At 40.3% G+C, this 21646-nt stretch overlaps 1 protein-coding gene across 1 annotated transcript in view; it reads left to right on the forward strand.

The window, feature by feature from the left end:
* SCD5 (stearoyl-CoA desaturase 5) overlaps positions 1 to 21646 on the forward strand; it is an 85709-nt gene that overhangs the window by 2600 nt on the left and 61463 nt on the right. The window lies entirely within an intron of this gene.

Consider the following 21646-nt stretch of genomic DNA (forward strand, 5'->3'; position numbering starts at 1 on the left):
TCAGTGGCAGTTAGGACTCCTTGCCTTGGGATTTGCGCAAGGCTTCTGTGTTCTTTCCTTGACTGTCTCTTCTTTAAGGTTGCTGTAAATGTGTCTCTGGTGACCTCTGTCTGTCTCTCCATCCCTTTTACTCTGCTTGTTTCCATCTTTTTCTCTCCCCATGGCTCTTTGTGTGTACATATGTGTGTGTGTGTGTGTGTGTGTCTGTCTGTCTGTCTGTCTCCCTCTCTTCTCACTTCTAAACGGCAAGCTGTAGAAAACACAGAATGTTCTCAGGGCACTGAAACTCTTCCAGGCTAAAAACAAACCAAGGCTCTCCTTAGCAGGCTTCCTATAAGCTAAGCTGCAGAATTTGGTCATTTTAGACAGGTTACTTGTGAGTTGTACATCAGAGCATACCTGTCTCTAAGGCTTTATTCTTTTGGCAACAATGCTAGAGAAAAAAGCAGATAGAAGTGAACACTTAATAGTCTTATTTTATATTTATACAGGTCTTGTCCTATAAACCATGCTATTCAACTCCATATAGCATGTGCCACTGAAAAGCCATCTTTCCTGGCACAAACTTGGGGTCCTAAATAGGGTGAGTCTTGTAGAGCTGGCTTGTGTTAAAGTGGGGGGATATTTGTTTGGAAAGACTTAGTCTGGAAGACACTTCTATTCTGCTGGGGAAATGCCCCAGGAATTAATTGTACCTTACTCTGTGGGGACGATTCTTTTCCATTTCAAGTTTGATTGGCTTGGTTCCCCATTGCTTCACAGAACTCCTGAGTGGCACATGGGGTGTGGCAATTGGATGGCATGTGGGTCAAAGGGTGCCCTGTGAGGGCCATCGTTTCCTGGATCTAGCTGTCCAGAAAGTCTGCTGGGGCTAGGTCCTCCATACCTGCAGAATCACCGAATTGCAGAATTTCAAAATTGGAAAGGCTCTGAAGACACCCAATCTAACCACGTCCACAAATGAATTCCTACCACCATGTGCCTTACAAGTGGTCTTCCAGTTTTGGCTTGAAGTCTTCCAGGGATCGGGAAAGCACTACCAGCCCAAGGCAGCCTCTTCTACTTTTTTTGCATAGCTTTAATTGTTAGGAAGCTTTTTCTTTCCACCAAGCCTAGAGCTGGCTCTTTGGGTTCTCGACTCATTGCTCCCAGCTCTGCTCTCTGAGGCCGAACTCACCAAGCCTGATCCTTCTTCCAAAAGACAACCTTTCAAGTACTGGAACACATTTCTTCCAGACCCTTTCTTCTCTATCTTAGACATCCTCAGTTCCTTCAAATAGGCCTTGAATGGCATGAACTAGAGGCCCTCCATTCTCATGTTACTCTCCTCTGGACACTCTCCTCCTTATCAATGTCCTTTCTAAAATGGCACCTAGAATTAAAAACCGCAAATAAGGCATGAAATAAACTGGTTTAGGAGGTCATGGGAACACAGGATCATAGATTTGCAGCTGGAATGGACCTTAGAGGTCTAATCCTTTTCATTTTACAGATGAGGATACTGAGATCACACAAGTAGTGAATAGGAGAGCTAGGATTTGAATCCAAGTCCACTGACTCCAATCCAACAATATGTCGTTATTACCAACACTACCTAGGTTACTGCTGAAGCATCAGTTCAGATGCTCTCAGGAGAAGCATCACCCCCTTTGGGGGAAAGGTAGAAAGAATGGCAGAGAAATTTAATCCTTAAAGGATCATCTGAGCTTCTTTGTTACTCTGTCTAACCTGCTTCTCATTATGATGATGGTAGCCTTTTTCAGTCCTTCCTCCTCCCCTCTCCCTCCTGTCTCCTCCACTCTGCCCTCCTCCCTTCTCCTTCCCCCTCCCCTTTTTTCCCCTCACCTTCCCTTCCCTCCCCTCCTTCCTATTCTCTGGCTTAAAGGGAAATGCTATTCAAATTAAGTGGTACCACTTGCTAAATACCCTTTTAAGGATAATTGTAAGTTGATAGAGCTTCTAAATGCTCTTTTGGAATGTAGGAGAGATCTGGGCAGCTGGAGAGCAGCAATCCACTACAGACAAGCGTTAGCAGAGAAGCACTTGTGTTTTCCTCCCTCACGTGCTTCAGTGCCAAGTCCCTAGAAGTGCATGCTTATTCTATTCCCCAGATATTGGTGGGAGAGTGTGATCCAGGTTTATGTATGAATTCTGACATTTTATTATTGATACATTCACTTCGATGTATGAGTACCTTTTGAAATGATTATTTCTTTTTCTTTGTTGTTAATTAGTTATTTTTAAGATTGAGAAGTATCATTAGTGTGCCTCCTCTCCCTCCTCTCCCCTCCTCCCCTCCTCTCTCTCCTCTCCTCTCCTCTCCTCTCCTCTCCTCTCCTCTCCCTCTCTCCTCTCCTCTCCTCTCCTCTCCTCTCCTCTCCTCTCCTCTCCTCTCCTCTCCTCTCCTCTCCTCTCCTCTCCTCTCCTCTCCTCTCCTCTCCTCTCCTCTCCTCTCCTCTCCTCTCCTCTCCTCTCCTCTCCTCTCCTCTTCCTTTCCTTTCCTTTCCTTTCCTTTCCTTCTTCCTTAAAAAAAAATTAAGGTACTAGACAGAGTAGGGGATCTCTCCAAGAATGTAATGGCTTCATGAAACCTTTTCTCTCTTCTTTTTCTTCACTTCCCCAACCCCTGATGCTGGCTCCATCATTTCTTTTCCTGGGAGCCTAGCAACATGAAGCTATTCCTATGTCAAACACCTAGTGACTATTCCTCACTCTAAATCTTTCTTTAGGGAGAATCCATTGGACATGTCCATAGGACAGTTGATTCTCTTGCCTCTAGCCGAGGTCCATCCTTCCAGATTAATCTGATGGATCTGGTAATGTTCAAAGTCCATTAATGGCTGTCCACTGCCTATTGAATAAAATACAAAGTGTATGCCTGCCATTTTAAGACTCTCCAAACTCTGTTTTCCGCCTACCTGTATTAAGTTATCTTTTATTATCCTTTCTCCAGGGAGCAAACTAGATCACTCACTGTTCCACGAACGTCTTCCACGATTTCCTGTTTTTGTACTTTTGCCCCATTCCATGTGTCTGAAAGCTGCCCACATCCATTCTTACCTCCAACCCCTATAACCGAGTATGTATATCTGTTGAAATGCTAGCCATTTGTAATGGCGTATGTTTTTCCCAGGTAGGTTATGTGTATTCCCATGAGTCTGTCTGGATGTGGCTTCTCCATCCATCCATCTCTGAGGCTGACTTTGATTCTTGCCAGGAGGAGATCATCGGGCTGGCTATACTGCTATTCTCAGACAAAGGATACTAGACTAGAACTATGTCACTCTTTCCCCTTAAATATTTATAGTCAAAGGGAAATAACTTCTAGGTTCAAGCTGGGCTCCTGATTGCTATCCCTTAATGGAGGAGTGCCTCAAGAAGCTGTATATCCAAGGTTTGACTCCTTTCCCACCAAATGCCAGTTCTACATTAGGAAATAGCAAATAAAACCATCTATCCAAGCTGATAACAAAACAGAAATCAGAGAAGGTGTGCAGATGTGAATATATAGCATGCAAGGCAGAATAAATGAGCTCTCCCATTGGGAACCAGGTAGCTCAGCTGAATCAAGAAAGACTCAAGGAAGATCTCACTCATGGGGAAATTCCCTGAAGCCTCTAGTGTAGCAAATCAGGGATAGGGACATTATGGAGGTACCAGTTCCTTTACATGTTGGCTTCTTTCCAGAATCTTTCATTCCCTTCAGGAACCTGAAGAGAGTCTAAAACCACCTGTCTTCTTTATTGAAATTGGAAGCCAGAGGATTCCTAGGCTCTCACCAGCTCCATCCTTTATACCACTGTATGGTGTTGAATAATCAATCTCTACCAATGAGGACAGTCCCATTCAAACAGGCTTTGAGGGATGGGTTTTACATCATTCATGGCTTAGTTCAAACATCACCATCCTCTTCCTTAGAAACTTCATAGCCCTTTGCTTGTACCTCTCATACACTCACCTTGTTTTGAGTTATTCAGGGATATGTTGAAGGAGCCAATTGCTAAATTTTCAGGATGAATTAACATTTGCACCTCAGAAATCAGGAAATGTTACAAATCTGGGTTTGATGTTTTGTTGATTGTCTAGATTTAAGAAAATGACAGAGAAAATGTTAATAATTTAGATTAAACTTTAAAATGTGTAGTGTATGTATTTCCCCCTCCCCCAGCCCCAGGGTCAGCTCTTAAATATTTATCAGCACACTGTTGGTTATCATTATCTTTGTACAGGTCACCTCCTTTAATGGAAGGCAAGTGCCTGACTTAATTATTTTTGTACATTCCTCATCACAGTGCATTTCACACAGTATACTTTATAATGGGTATTGACTGAAAAAAAAATGTGGTTTCATTGCTCTCCCTACTTGAGGATGACTGGTTTGGGTAATTGAAGGTTCTCACCTGAGTCTCAGAAAGGCTCAAACAATCATTTGACAAGCACCCATTACATGGCGGTACTGTGCTGGGAACTGGCGGATACAGACAAAAAAGAAACAAGGAGTTTACATTTTATCAGGGGAAACAATAAGAATACAGACGAGTCCACATACACAAAATAAATGGTACAGGATAATCTGGAGGGGAAAAGGCACTAAGAGCTGGGAGAGATGGGACCAGGAAAGGCATTATGTAGAAGGTAGTGCTTAGGAGAATCGAAGAGGTGGAGGTCAGAAGGGAGTACATCCCAGGCATGAGAGACACAAGCCTTTGGCAATGGTCCTCACCAGAGTTTTTTGGAAAGAAGTGGTCATACCAACAACTCTTAAGTCCTATAAAACTTTTTTTGGGGAGCAGCTAGGTGGTGCTGCAGTGGATAGAGCACTGGTCTTGGAATTAGGAAGACTCTCCCTGAATTCAAATCTGGCCTCAAACACTTACTAGCTGTGTGACCCTGGACAAGTCATCTAACTCTGTTTTCTTCAGTTTTATCTGTCAAATGAGCTGGAAAAGGAAATGGCAAACCACTCCAGTATCTTTACCAAGAAAACCCCAAATAGGGCCATGAAGAGTTGGACACAACTGAAACAACTTAACAACACAGAGCTTTTTACAAAGTATTTTCTTCATTGTAACCCATGAGGCAAGTAGTGCAAAATTTCTTATTATTTCTGTTTTACAGATGAGGAAACTGAGGTTTAAAGAAGCCATGGTGGCATAGCTAATGAGTGTGAGAGCCAGGATTCAAAATTCTTAGCCACTGTGTTCCTCTTTGTTCCTCTCGAAAGACTCAATTGATCCGGAGCATTTTTGAACATCATCAAAGTCCAGAGAGCTACATCCTCTTCCCTTCCATCTTTCACGTTCTCAGTTTTGGTCCCTCCCCCCACAAGATGAACCACTTCAAGACTGAGATGATCTGTCCTCTTCAAATCTTTCCGTTCTGTGCCCAGAGCTGCTGCAAAAGCCACATACATCAGATTGTGCTTGATATTCTAAGACTGTATCAAGTGTAGGCTGAAGTTCCAATTGGTAAGGCAGATTCTTCTAGCCTTTTTCAATGTATAAACTGGCCTGGTAACCTTACCCTCTGTAGCGGAGCATTGCGTGGGACTGTCTTCTTTTTATGCTGAAGCCCTTGGAAGCCTTTCTTGACCATTGGACTGGGACTACATTTAACTTGCAGTTAAAACAAAAGGCACATTGAAAAGCAATCTAAACATTGCCTTTGGTCTGTGATAAGATACTCTCTGATTATGTGAAGCCAGAAACTCTTGATGTGACCAAAAAAATAACATAGATTATGGGAAATAGTGGTTTTGTTTGGCAAAACTGCAGGTAGAGTGATGGAAAATATGTTGGTTTTTATAGTTCCTTTAAGATTCATTTTTTAAAAAGGTACATGCCATTTAGATGAGGCAAAGATATGTCACAGGCTGGGGGGCCATTGGTTTTGACATTTGACATCTGCATTTAATGAATCTTCTTGTAATTTTCTCTTTGTATTCTCTCCCCACCTAAACCTCTTCTAGCTTCTCACATTTTGCTTTGCTTCTTATCTCTTCACTTCTAGGGAGTTCTCTTTAATTAATAAAGAAGTTTCCAAGATATATAGAAAGCTTTGGTCACCAGCAAAGAACATCCATGGCAGACTTCATAGATAATAAACTGGGAGATAGAAAGGACCCTTAGATATGATCAACTTCATTTTACAGTTGAAGAAACTGAGGCACAGATATATAAGGGAAGTGGCTTGCACAAAGTCACGCAGTATATATAATAGCTGGGCATTGAGTTAGTTTCATGACTTTGATTCATTCCAATGCTTTCCCAAATCTACTTCCTCTCAAATTTCTATTACATGCTTGATTGAGGTGAGAGTAGGGGAAGGGGGCCTTCTGATGCAGTCTGTTTCATACCTGGAGCACCATGGTGAATTCTAGGCACCTCATTTTAGAAAGGACTTTGATAAATAAGCTGGAGAGCTTCCAGATGAGGGAAACCAACATGGTGAAGGGCTTTCAGTCCATGCTAGATGAGGACTGGTATGGAGGAAGGTATTGCTTCCTTTTTGTGCATTCAATTTAATTCAACAAGCATTTATAAAAGCCTATTGTATACAAGGTGAGAAGCAGCATGAGATAGTGAATAGAGGGCTAGCCCTAGAGTGAAGAAAAGCTGGATTCAAATCCCACTACTGACACCATAGCTATGTGATCCTAGACAAGTCACTTAACTCTTCGGTGCTCCAGGAAACTCTCTAAGACCATAAATTGCACACCAGTGTTGCTGAACTACAAAGAAAAGAAAGAAGGAAGGAAGGAAATAAGCATTTATTAAGCATCTACTATGTGTTTTACAAACATATCTCATTTGATCCTTACAGCAACCACGTGTGGTTATTCCTATTTTACAGATGAATAAACTGAGGCAAACAGAGATTCAGTGACTTGTACAGGGTCACAATTCTAATCGGTGACTGAGGTTGGATTTGAACTCAGGTCTTCCTGGCTCCGGGCCAGGCATGCTATCCATTTTCCACCTAGCTACCATTAGTAGATTTTCCTTCCTGGGAGATTCCCTACACCTATAAAATTACAAATCCAGTCTGAAAAATACATGTGCAAGGTACAGTACTTGGTACTAGGGAGTCAAAGGTGACAAAATATTCAGGGCTTGCCCTGGAGATACTTGCAATCTGTTGGACAGATAGATGTGTAGGAAAAATAAGCCCTGCCTGTCATTCTACTCTAGCAGTCTTTATTTGTATGTTATGTGCTGATATGAGGGTCTATGAGATCACTTATCAGACGATACATTACAGACAACCAGTGCTCTGTAGTTTGATCCAGGATTTCAGGTGTGCATGTCACACTCCCCTCAGGGAAAGCCCTGTGAATCCTTACTATTATGAGGCACATCTTCTCTCAGAGGGGCATCTTCTCAGCTAAAAGTAGTCACTATTCTCCACTTTGAGATTTCTCAGAGCTGAAGATGAGGACCCAGACTTGGGTCTCACAGAACATAGTCAGCCATCCGGTTTGAGATTGGTTGCTAAAAGCACCAAATGCTCAATGATGCCATTGAAAATCAGAAAGTGCTAAATCAGGAGGCAGTGAGGTGTAAATGAAAAGAGTACTAGCCCAAGAGACAGAAGACCTGGGTTCTAGTCCCAACATGTGCTAGCTATGTGACCTCGGACACATCATAATCTTAGAATGTTAGAGGGAGAAATGAAGTCAAGGAATCTGTTCTCTGAGCCTCAATTTCCTCATCTGGAAAATGAGAATGATATCACCTGTCCTGCTTACTTCACAGAAAGATCAAATGAGGTAATGTATTTGAAAGACCTTCATAGAGTATTATATAAGGTATTATTATATGCCTCTACAAAATAGAATCTTGCCTCCATTTTCCCTTTTCCTTCCTTCCCCTTTCATCTTCTATGCATCCAATTGCATAGTAGAAACAATTCTCAGCTTGGTTTTCTCACTGAGCAAAGCAGATAAAAATGTGATTGGTCAAAGTCTATGCTGTCTTTCATTTCAGAGATGGCTGGTCACTTTTCCTATCCCCCTTCCCCTTTTTTCCCCATTCTTGTGTATCAGAGTATCTCATTCCACTTGTACATGGGCCCCCTCAGACAAGCTATCCCAGGTTCTGTGTATTCTATGGGTCTCCTTCCACTCATGGCTCATAAGGACCCACACAAGTGTTTACTTGTAATAGTCAGCCAGAGTATATAATGCAAAGACATTTGATGACATAGCATAGTATGAAAAATAGCACTTGTATATTTCCTCTCCACAAACTTCGGACACTATCATCCCAAAATACTCATACCATCAGTGAGAAGACTGAACACAAATATGGAACATCTGGTGAACACATGTGACCAGAGCCCATGCACAGAAGGGCAACTTTTGCTTCATACGTAATAGTGTTATTAAATGTCATTTGGTGATGTCATCAAAGCTTACACGTAAGAAGTAGGGGACTGGTGTCCAGGGAGGAATGTTTGGACATCAAAGTCAGAGTGATTTACCAATAATGGTACTGATGGTTTGATTACTGTTCCTAGAGTTAGTGTTGAGGGGCAGGGGTAATGTAAGAAAGTTTCCATTCTAATAAAAGAATAGGAATAATAGAGGGCAGTGGCTGTCTTGTTGGCTTTTATTTGTAACACCAGTGCTTAATAGAGTATATAGTAAGTACTAAATAAATGATTTTTCATTAGTTAATTTATCTGTCCATCCATCCATGCATCTATCCATCTATCCATCCATCCATCTATCCATCCGTCCATCCATCCTATACTTTATCTCAGTGGTCTTGTCAGTTCTCATGGGTTCAATGATCATCCCTATGTAGATGACTCTCATATCTACATGTCCAGCCTTCGCCTCTCTCTTGAGCTCCGTATCTGTATCGCTATATTTTTACCTGCTTGTCCTGTGGATATCTCAAACTCAGTATATCCAGAATAGACTTCTATTGAGAGCACTGCTATCTTCTCAGTCTCTCAGAATTGCAATCGAGGTCCCTCTTCAGGATTCAGCTGAGCCCATCCTTCCCATGTGATCCACAGGCAAGAGGGGAGCTCCAGCCCTCCTTTCCAGCTTTATCCCAGGTGATTAGGAAGTTATGCCAGTGGCTTGAGCCCTAGTCTCCCGAGGGAACCATTTCAATACCTTTCAAGGAAGAGCTATCTAAACTTGCATGGGGGAGAGGGAATCACAGGATACGGCTCATACTAGACCTCTCCAATCCATCCTCCTCACAGCTGCCAAATAGATATCTCTAAAGTGCAGATCTGACTATGGAACTCCCTCACTTAAGAAGTTTCAGTGGCTTTCTGTTGCCCCTAGGATAAAATACCAATTCCTCTATCTGTCATTTAAAGCCCTTCACAGACTGGCTTCAACCTATCTTTCCAAGACACATTAGTCCCTCTCATACACCCTATACTCCAGCCAGGGGTTTATTTGCTGTTGTCTGCATGCAGCATTCAATCTTCAGCCTCTATACCTTTGTCCCTTATGCCTGGAATGTTCACCTTTTTCATTTCTGCCTTCTAGAATGCCCAGCATCTTTCAGAGCACAAGAAAATCAGCAGCAGCCATCTTATGTCCATCCTTCCTTCCCTCCCTCCTTTCTTTCCTTCCTTCTTTCTCTCCTTCATTCCTCCTTCCCTTCTTTCTTTCCTTCCTTCCTTCTTTTCTTCCTTTCTTCCTTTCTTCCTTCCATCTTTCCTTCCTTCCTTCTTTTCTTCCTTTCTTCCTTCCATCCTTCCTTCCTTCCTTCTTTTCTTCCTTTCTTCCTTCCATCCTTCCTTCCTTCCTTCCTTCCTTCCTTCCTTCTTTTCTTCCTTTCTTCCTTCCATCTTTCCTTCCTTCCTTCCTTCCTTCCTTCCTTCCTTCCTTCCTTCCTTCCTTCCTTCCTTCCTTCCTTCCTTCCTTCTTTCCATCCTCCTTCCCTCTCTCCTTTCCTCCCTTCTTTCCTTCTTTCTATCCTTCCTCCCTCCCTCCTTTTCTCCTTCCTTCTTTCTCTCCTTCTTTCCTCCCTCCCTTCCTTCCTTCCTTCTTTCTCTCCTTCTTTCCTCCCTCCCTCCCTTCCTTCCTTCCTTCCTTCCTTCCTCCTTCCTTTCTTCCTTCCTTCCTTCCTTCCTTCCTTCCTTCCTTCCTTCCTTCCTTCCTTCCTTCCTTCCTTCCTTCCTTCCTTCCTTCCTTCCTTCCTTCCTTCCTTCCTTCCTTCCTTCACTCTTCTCTCCCTCCTTTCCTTTAAAAAATCACAGATTTTGCTTCCTCCATAACCCTTCTAGCTGTGGAAGCTTATTTTAGAATGTGCCAGGGTCTTTTTTCTTTTGCCATCAAAGGGATATTTCTACAGAACTAAAAATTCTCTGCAGGAAGCATTAATGTTTAATTCATAGGCTAGAAACATTAATTTTATTTTCATGAATAGACCTTGGGGGAATAAGCAGGTGACTTGATGGAATGGCAAGGATTCCTCAGAGCCTCAGCTTGTCTAGTTAAGCTGATGCTGATTGAGAAGGGAGCAGGGCCCAGCCCAGCATCATGGGAAGCACGATTCTAGCTCCTGCAGTCTCTCCTTTCTGTGCTTTTGTTCTCCCTTCCAGGTCTCCCACTACTCTCCTCCGGGCATGTGCTCCCTGTCCCCACTTCCCCTGGTCCCTTTAGGACCAGGATCTTCCTACTTCCATTACTTCCTTCCCTCCAAAGAAGCAGCCAGGAAAGAACCTTACTAATTGGTCATTTTGGTGTGATGTTAGTCCGTAGACCTCTCAGGAATATCTGTTTTTTTAAGGTTGTCTGTATAATATCTGCATAATTAAGGAAGAGGCTCTTTTTTTTCCTATGTAGGACGTGGGGCAAAGCCTGTTTTAGACTTGGCCTTTTTCAGTCCTCAAACAGCCACCCTGAGTGGTCTATTCACAGATTATAGAAGTATAACACTTGGAATATCTCATTCAAGTGGCTTGTAAAGAGCATGAAAACTTTCTGTAGGAGACTACGATGGGTGTGCCCCTTTCAGACTTTGACAGGCCAGTGGATACTTCTTTACTCCTTTAGAAGGCATGGAGGACTTTCTTAGTTATAGGACCTTGGCCACTGGATGAAGGTAATTGCCACCACACTGGAAACATCTGGCTCCTGAGAGGATCAGCCATGCCATTCTCTAGTCAGTTGAGAGAGGAGGTCTGTCAATCAATCAATCAGTCAAGGATCTATTAAACAACTAACTGGGTGCCAGGTGCTAGGTTCTGGGAATGCCAGTACAAAGAATGGAACAATCCCTTCTCACAAAGAGCTTGAATTCTGGTGGGAGAGACAGTAGTTACATAGATATATACAGCAAAAATATAAAGTTAATATACACATAGATAGATAGATAAGTAGATCGATAGGTAAGTAGATCTATAGGTAGGTAAGTAGGTAGCTAGGTAGGTAGATAGATAGATGATAGATGGATAGACAGATATGGTAGATATGGAGATAGGCACATAGGTGGATAGATAAATAGATAGGTAGACAGATGAAACAAATAGATATATAAATAGATAGATATATGCACCAATGTAAAATGGTTAAAAATAAGCTAGTTTGGGAGGGAGGGCACTAGCATTTGAGGGATGAGGGACAGAGAGAAGGCCAGTTTGGTTTTTATTTTATTCTGGAGGCAATGGGAAGCCCTGGAGTAGTTGAATAGGGGAGTCACATAGTCAGATCTGCACTTGGACAGCAACACGTAAGGTGGATTGAAACAGGGAAGGGATTTAAAGCAGGGAGATCAATTAGGAGGCTGTTGCCATAATCTAGGGGAGAGATGATGAGGTCTCAAACTTAGGCAATAGCTGCATGAAGGGAAAGAAGGAGTTTATGGGAAAAATGTTATAAAGGTAGAAACAGCAAGATTTGGCAACTGATTGGATGTATAGGGTGAAGGAGAGTGATGGGGTCCTGGAAAATGATGATTAAGAACCTGGGGCACTAGAAGAATGGAGGAATCCTTGAAGTTTGGAAGAAGTTTAGGAGGAAAGATATCTTGAAAAGAGAAAGCACCAAGGAAAGGATTTTGCTGTTGAGGAATTGTTGTTCATCTTTGCCCTGCATTTCTCGAAGAGTGCAGCAGGAAGGAAGGAGATTTCAGCACATAGCCCATGGAGACAGTGACTCCAGCACAGAGCAGTGTGGGAGGCTAGGAGCCGACTCGAGGGGCTAAGCCGTTGACCTGCCTAGCAGAGATGGCTCATCCAGGGAGAGCAGTGTGAGGCTACTCTAAGGGAAAAACCTTGGTTGGACTGGAGGTGTGCATTGCCCAAGCCGCATTGGTTGCCTATGTATAGATCTACTTGTGTGTTCTACCTGTGGCCTCCATATGTGTGCTTACTTTTCCTATGTGTATTTATGGGAGAATACACCCCAGGTTTAAGGGGAAGCATTTTGTTATTGCTGCTCATGTGATGCCATTTTAATTAATGCTATCACTTTAAGCTGACAGTATCAATGGGCTGCTTATTAAAGGTGAGCAGTCAGGGCTTATGAGCCATCATTTTTTAAAAGGTCACACCTATAGAGTGCCTTGTCTCTGGAAGACCCAACTTTCAGGTGTGAGTTAGCAGAGTTAGCCCACAATGGGCACCACATCTTGTTATTAGAATCTCAGGCATTCAGCAGAGTTGAATTTATATTTTTTTGTGAGGGTTACGGGGTTAACTGGCAGGTGATCTTAATAATATTTCACTCACTTTGTATTTTAACACTTTTCTGACAATCTTAAGAAATGCACAACACAAATATCAATGCTTCTATTTCATAGGTGGAGGAGCTGAGGCTCTGACTGGCTAGTGGCTTGCCAACAGTCAAATAGTAAGTGGCTGAACCAGAACTCAAACCTAGAGCTCTTCCCAGCACCCCTAAGATCTCCACAGGCCAAGGGGATAGATGACCTGGATGAAGGGACTGAGTCATAACAGCTCACATTTACAAACGCTTTCCTTACAACAGGCAGGGAGGGCAAATATCATTTACAGATGAGGAAACTGAGACTCTGAGACCTAAGAAAAGGTCCTGATGATCAAATTACCTAGTAAGTGTGTGGGATACAGAATTCAAACCCAAGTCTTTTGACTCTATTTTCAATGTTATACTAGATAGCCTTGACACTGTACCCTGAAATGCTCATGAACTCAGGGAATTTTGCAAAGCCAAAAATGCTTTGGTCTTATTGTAGAAATTAATTACCATCAAACCTAAGCTTTGATTTTTTAATTTGACTTCTTTTATTTTTATACTACCTTCATTTCTGAAATGTCCTAACCTTTTCCCTACCCAACTCACCATCCCTCGAAGAAAAAAGCAGAAAAAGAAAGAAAAAACAGTAATTTGTTTTTTCTCTTTTACATAAAATTTCCCTTTTAATACCAATACATATAATGTAATACCTTACTTTTTAAAAAAACACAATATATTAGTGTCTTTGATTTTTATATCTGTTAAATTCTTTGAGGTATTTCTCCCCTTCCTCCTCCCAGAGAGCCATCCCATAGAAGAAAGAATATTTTTAGGAGGAAGAGCAAAAAAATTTAGCTAAAATCAATAAACACATTTAAAAAGCCTTTAAAATATGCAGTATTCCACATTCATGGACCTTCCATCTTTGCAAATGAGTGGTTGGGGGATGGTGGAATATTTCCTTATGTCTCTTCTTTGGGGCCACCTTTCTTTGTAATTCTTCAATGGTCATTCAGTTGTTTCATAGTTCTTTCCATTTACATTTTTGTAGTCTTTTGTTTATATTGTTTTCTTGCCTGTGTTTACTTCACTGTATATCATAGTGTAAGCTTTTCCATGTTTTTCTGTGTTTATCATTCATTACTTCTTAGAGCACTGTAACATTCTATTATGTTCATATTCCACCAAACATTTAGCCATTCCCTGACCAATATATCCTGAGATGACTTACCAGTAACCAATTAAATTTCTTCAAGTGATAATAGGACTAAAGGGAGGTGGTATGTCCATCCAATTTGCAGATGACACAAAGCTTAGAAGGATAACTAACAGTGCATGACAGGAGCCAACAGGGTCTTTGCAGGCAATACAGCACTAGGCTGAACCTAATACAATGAAATTCAGCAATTCAGTAAGAATAAATGTAGTCTTCCACTTACTCATAAAAAGTCAAGAGGCATAAGGGGTTGTTTTGAAAAATATCTGTGGATTGCAAGCTCAATGAGACAGCAGTGTGATATGGAAGACACAATGCATGTTGCATTTATGAGAAGCATAGCTTCAATGAATAAGAAATTGATGATAGTTGCACCATACTCTGCTCTTACCAGATCTCATATGAGGTACAGGGTTCAGTTCTGAGCACTGTGGATCAAGATAAGTAAGAAGTGTAACAGTGTCCGATATTACACATACCTGTATCTGGGTGTATATAATATATTAGTATATATGTGTGTGTATACATATACACACCTATACATACACATATAATATACGTAAATATATACATATATAACAAAATATATTTAAATAGTAGTACCAGACTGCCCTGCTTTTACAATTTTCACTGAAAATTGTAAATTTTTTTTAAATTTGCTTCTTTTATTTTGCATCACTATCCCTACTGCTGTCTATCACCCCCCCCCCAAAATCTGGTCAACAGCTCTCCCCTACCTCAAGTAAAAACTCTTCCTTTGAGAAGTGCCTACTCTTATCTTTTGACAATTTATCTATTGGATAATGGCTCTTGCTCTTATTTCTTTGCATTATTTCCCTTTATGTCTTGGATATCAGAACTTTGTCAGAGAAATTTTCTGCAAAGATTTTTTCCCCTCAGTTAATAGTTTCCCTTCTAATTTCATAAGGCAGCTAGGTAGAGCATAGAGTCTTCGGTCTGGAGTCAGGAAGACCTGAGTTCTAATCCAGCCTCAAACACTTATTAGTTGTGTGACCCTGGGCAAATCACTTAACTCTTTTTGCCTCAGTTTCCTCATCTGTAAAATAAGTTGGAGAAGGAAATGGCAAACCACTCTAGTATCTTTACCAAGAAAACCCTACATGGGGTCATGAAGAGTCAGACACAACTAAACAACAGTGATCTAATTTCAGACACATTGATTTTCTTCAAACAAAACATCTTCAGTTGTATTTAATCAACATCGTCCATTTCAATGTTCCCTGACCACTTCTATGCTTTGGTCAAGAGCTCTTCTCCTATTCCTTGTTGTGAATAGTATCTCTTTCTAGTCTCTTCTAATTCATTTGTGATGTGACCTTTTAGGGCATGAATCCATTTGGATCTTATTGTGGTATGAGGTACTGGTCTAAACCTAACATTGTAGTGTGAGATATTGGTATAAATATAATTTTTGATGAACAGCTTGCCAGTTTCCCCAGCAATTTTTGTTAACTAGTGAGTCCTTATTCCAATAATTGGTATCCTTGGACTTACTGAACTCTCTGATGATGTCTGTTTGCTTCTGGGTCCTGTGTATGTAGTTTCACGGATTGCCTTTTCTAGTTTTCAACCAGTACCAAAATTTTTTTTCTTTTTTTTTTCTTTTTAAACTCTTGCTTTATTTCTTCTAGGGATTTATGTCCAACTTGTGTTTTTCTTTTTTCTTTTTTTAATTTTTTAAATTTTGGACTCAAACATCAAAACTCAAATACACAATAGAGAAAAGAAAAAGAAACATCATAAACTTAAATCTTGAAACAAACTCAAAGTAAAAAAAGAAAAAAAAGCATGACATGTGTACAGCAGAAGATAAGAGAGTATTCAAAATATATAGCAATAAATTTCCCTATCAAGAAAGCCTGTACTACACATTATGTTGAGAGCTGTCCATATTTTCTTTGCTTCCTTGTAAGTTTTTTTTTGTTCTCTGCTATGCACTTTTTGCTTTGTCCTTTTTTCCCCTTTCCTTTCCCCTCTCCTTCATGGCTCCAAAAATTTATTTTTATTATGCTTGCTTTATAGTGTAATTTGTGATGTGATACTACTGAGTCCCTTTCCTTGGTGACTTTTTTCATGACTTCCCCTGAGATTCTTGACCTCCAAATGAATTCTGTTATTTTGTCTAGTTCTATAATGTAATTCTTTGCTGGTGTAGTGTGCCTTTGAAAAAACCAGTCCAATTGCTGGCTCTAGGGAGGATGGGATCTAGGGGCTAGCTAAGCATCCTGGGAGATGCAGTCTAGGGTCTCAAAGAGACTTCCTAGCTAGGGGACAGAGATAGGATTATGTGACTAGAATAGCACAATGAGGGTATGCTGACCTTGGGAGGTGTTAGAACAGGTCTGTGAAGTAAGTCAGGAGGGACACACAGAAGAATAGATGGCAGAGTTGTAGAGTGGTGTGAATCACACTTGTTCCACCATCGAGGCCAGCGTCTTCGTCCGAGGGATGCAGATGGGACAGCAGTGGCCAGGGTGGGAGATTCCTCTAGCCAAGAGTCCAGGCAATTAGAGAAGCACTTATTTTTTCTCTCCACTTTTTCTTCTCCTCTCCTTTCCCTGTCAAAAAATATTTGTAAAAGGTGCTCAGCATAGCACCTGACACACAGTAGGTGCTTTATGAATGCTTTTCCCCTGCCCCTTTCCTAAAGGCTTAAACTTAAAATTCTCTGTTTTCTTTGAAACTACTATTTTAAGGTGTAAACAGTCTCTAAAAGTGGTCACTGGAAGAACCATCCAATCTATAATGAGTAAACTGATTATGCTATATTGCTTTACAATAAAAGAGGCTTCACAAAAGCACTGCAGTAATTGGCAGTTTGGGGCAGGGTGAGAGGAGGATACAATTGATGGTGATTGCTCTTCGTCTGTAGCTCCTTCAGATTTGACTTTCACTAGATGAATGAATGAATGAATGAATGAATGAATGAATGAATGAAAAAAGCATTTTAGTAAGCTCTTACTAAGTTTTCTGTCATAGGACCATAGATTTAGAGCCTGAAGAAACTTCAGATGTTTAGCACAATGCCTGGTACATAGTAGGTGCTTAATGTTTATTTGATTGATTGATTGATTGATTTTGAGAAAACAGAGATTGAGTGACTTGCCTCCAGATTACACAGTTAGGAATGTAGGATTGAAAACTAAACATAGAGCCCATCCCACTGTATCATACTGCTTTTGTAAGAAGGAGTAAATCAGGAAATGTACTGATACAAATGGCCTGGGTTGGGTACTTCCTCAATGATGCCATAGGCAGGGTAGAGTATGCATGTACTAGCTCTGTTTTGTGAAATACTCACAACTGTTCTGCTGAATTCTATAACCTGCCCTCTGAGGCTTCTCATTTCTATCAGCATGAGAAGCAATGTAGGTCAGAGCTGTGGCGCAGAAATACATTCAGTACAATAGGGAAACAGGAGCGCACAAGGAGAGGGGAAAGGAGGGGATTAAGATGGAGGATAGATTCAGTCAGATTAGTCATAATCCAAATAGAATGCAAACTCAGAGGAAGCATCATGAAGAGGGTTTAAAAGGAAAGATTGAGAGGGCAGAGAGCAAAAAGAGGGAGAAATAGACATAGTACACAATTAGCAATCATAAGTATGAATGTGAATGAGATGGACTCACCCATGAAACAGAAGAGGATAGCAGAATTGACTAGAAAGAAGAACCCAACAATATATGGTTCACAAAAAACACACTTAAAACATCAAGATTAATACAGAGCTAAAATAAGGGATGAGAGTAAAATTTATCATGCTTCAGCTGAACTCAATAAAGCAGGGGGTAGGAATCATGATCCCAGACAGGGTAACAGCAAATAGATTTAATAAATAGAAATAAACAGGGAAACTACATTTTGCTGAAAGGTACCATAGACAATGAATTGATTTTAATACATACACACATACATACATGTACATACATACATACATACATACATACGTACACACCAGATAAAATAGCATATAAATGTTTAAAGGAAAAACTAAAAAAGTTGTAGGAAGAAACAGAGAGTAAAACCACTATTGTAGGTACCTCAGTGTACCCTTTTCTAACCAAAAATTAAACAGGAAAGATGTTAAGGACCTGAACAGGATTTTAGAAAGCTAGATATAATAGTTCACTTGTAATTTCTGAATGGGAATAGAAAGGAGTATACATTTTTCTCAGCTGTGCATGGTGCCTTTACAAAAAAAGACCTTGTATTAAGGCATAAAACCCTCACAAACAAATGCAGAAAAACAGTATATTAGACACATCCTTTACTGACCACAATACAATAAAAATTATGTTAAATCAAGGATCATTGAAAAAAGGATTAAAATTAACTGAAGGCTAACTTAGAAAAATTAAAGGAAAATAGAGGAATTTGGGGGAAGAAATAAAATCATAATGGGAACTTGTTTTTCATGGATCCAAAGAACACAAATTCAGGTTTAAATTATAGTCTTAGGGGATGAAGATACATTTGTCTGAGATTCTCTGATGAGAGCCTGATGAAAGACAAAAAACAAAGTGGACGTGACAGTGTATGGCCTTTCTCTAGGAAAGAGGCTCTTACAGCCTTTCATCTCAATATAAAAGCACCTTTCATCATCCTCCAAACTAGGATTGCAGTCATTGTAGTCCAATTCCCAGAACAATGGAAACCACTTAGTTCCTCTTGAAAAGTCTACATCTTACACAACCTGGCTAGACTTAGACTGTCTGCTATTTAGATCTAATCAGTGTTTATTAAGTAAAAATGAATGAATGAGATCTAGCTGTAGTGCAGTGGCTTGGTGGATGGGACTTGAGAAAAAGGGATTTAAAAATACATGAGAGTGACATATGATGACTATTATGTAAATCTCTAAGTGGAGATTTGTTGGATCAAAAGGGTAACAAGAAATGGTGAAGGGGAAATTGTAGAGACTCTGGGTATCATTGGTCTTCATACTTCTTTTCATACCTCTGCCTGCCCATTTTCCTTAACTGCAAAATGGGGATAATAATAGCACCCACCTCACAGGTCTGTTGTGAGGTTCAAACAAGATGATATTTGTAAAGCATTTATCACAGTGCCTGTTACATAGAAGATACTTAATTAATGCTTGTTTCCTTTCTCTCCTTCTCCTTCCCTTTTCAAGTTAGAGCAGGAGTACTTAACCTGGGGGCTACAGATAGATTTCATGGGTTTAAGTGAATTTAAATGGGAAAATAATGAAATTTTTATTTTCACTAGTCTCTAACTGAAATTTATTATTTCCTTCAATTATGAATAAAAAAACACATTTTCCCTTTTCTTCTGATTCTTCTATCACAACATAACTAATGTGGAAATACATTTAACGTGATTGTACATGTATAACATGTATCAGATTGCTTGCTGTCTTAGAGAGGGGGAAGGGAAGGAAGGAGGGAGAAAAATTTGGAATTTAAAATTTTACAGAAATGAATCTTGAGAACTATTTTTACATGTAATTGCAAAAGTACTATTAAGGGGAAAAAAACCCATTATGACTTCATTAGACTGACAAAGAGGTCCATAGCACAAAACAAGAATGACAAGAACAGACATTTGTTTCGCTTGATTGTACAAAATTATGCAAAATTTACAAAAACAGCAATTTTGTTTTTCTTGCTTTCTCAATTCAAGACAGAAAAGGCAATATTTCATGAAAATAAAATGAAGTTTAATTAAAAAGATTTAGAATCCCTGGGTTAAAGATAAATGACCTCAATACTTGAGTTAACCCCTTTCCTTCTGGCCTTGATTAAATTAGCCCAATTCCTCTAAGTGTCCTAAATCACTCTGAAGGGTGGTTTCTTCTGTAAAATTTATTTACTGTCTAGTATTTTGAAGTGATCTTTCATCCTTCCCTTCTCAGTTGGCATACCTTACTGAAGTACTATGGTATTTGAGGGGCTTTCCTTGTCTACAAGTCATTTATGATCCAATTCTTTGCTGGGCTGAGCTAAGACAGAAAATGTTTCATGAAATTAAATTTTTAGATACAGAAAATGGGACTCTAATGCAATTCCAGAGTAGCTCCCATTATAGTGAAGTGGATCCTAAGCGACACTTTTTTGTTGTCATGAGATTGTGTGGCTATCAGCGAGAGCTTAGAATTATTTTGAAGAAATGAATAATTTTCTCATACTGGTTATCTTTGACACAATTTTACTAATGTAGCACCCTTTGGTGTTGCCAGAGATACAGATGCTAGAGATGGACTGCTGTTGGTCAGGATGGAAATCCCCCCCATTGTTCTTCTCAGCCATTAAGGAGTCAGCCCTGTCCTAGAATGATCTGCTGATACAATTTGACTACTAAACTTTCTTTTCTAAGGGAGGGAGAGGGAAGTTAAAGTCTCTGAGGAGACAACAAAAAAGGTAATAAAATGAAGACTAAATCATGTGTCCGTGGAAAGACCACTGAGCTTGGAATTACTAGAGCTAAATCTAAGCCCAGCTTGTCACATTGGATGAGTCACTTAAATTCCATGGGCTTCAAATTCCTCATCTTGAAAATGAGAGGACTGGTCCATTTGGCTTGTAAGGTCTCATCCATACTATCATGGTGTGATGACAGGGCATCGGACAACCTGGGTGCTGGTCTAGGCTTTGCCATAAACTAATTGTGTGACCTTGGGCAAATAAAACATTTATTAGACACTTACTACATGCCACGTAGCGTGCACTTTACAAATATCATCTCATTTGATTCTCACAACAACCCTGGGAGGTAGGTGCTATTATTATCTCCATTTGACAGATGAAGAAACTGAGGCAGAACCAGGTTAAGTGGCTTGCCCAGAGTCACACAGCTAGTAAGTGTCTGAGACTGGAATTGAACTCAGGTGTTCCTGACTCCAGACCCAGTTGCTTTGATGAGGTCAGGTTGTGATGTGGTGGGATGTCTCAAAGAATTTCAAAGACTCAGGCCAACTCCAAGCCAGTTAAGGAGATTTGTTGTGGTTATGAAGTTTCAGGCTCTGATGAGTGGCTAAGCTTCAGCTAGGCAAGACAGACAATTTTATAGTGTATATGATGCTGACTACACAACAAAATTTACACGGAACATAGGAATATGATTAACATTAAAGAGGCAGGAGGGGTTTGTTAAGGGATTAAGTAATAGAGGAGGGGTCCCTTCTATGGTTTGGTCAGATAGCCTGGTTGTGCTGCTTTTTGATTGGCTAGCTATTGTCATCCTGTCTAGTCAAGACGGATAGTTAGGTATTGTGATCCTGTCTTGGGCTAAATGGATGGTGTGATTGTGGTTGAGTACAAGAACACACCTGTTCAAATATGTGACTTGAATCTGGGGGCAGTGGCTGTATTGAGTGCGGGGGCAGCTTTATCAGAATTCCATCATTTCTATGCCTCAGTTTCCTTATTTGAAATGACAAGGCTGAACTAGATCTCTTTTGTGCCTCCTAGATCTTTTGATTCTGAGGCCAACATTCTTTCTCATTAAATAAATGAAGACTAGCTTCATTTGGCAGGTATGCTTCCCCCCCCCCAAACTTTATTTCCTGAAGAGTTATGCAGGAAAAGTTAATTCTACCAGTGGCTTTCTAGGTAAACCATTGAGGCCATATTTCCTTTCATACATTGTGGTTTTAAAAACGTAAATTATTGTTATTCTGAACTTAACAAACACCAAATAAAATAGGCATTTCCATATACCTGGTAGAAAAGAAAAAGAGGATTACATGAAGCTTCAGG

The sequence above is a fragment of the Phascolarctos cinereus genome, unplaced genomic scaffold (assembly GCF_003287225.1).
Source record: "Phascolarctos cinereus isolate Bilbo 61053 unplaced genomic scaffold, phaCin_HiC Scaffold_9;HRSCAF=440, whole genome shotgun sequence".
Classification (NCBI taxonomy): Eukaryota; Metazoa; Chordata; class Mammalia; order Diprotodontia; family Phascolarctidae; genus Phascolarctos; species Phascolarctos cinereus.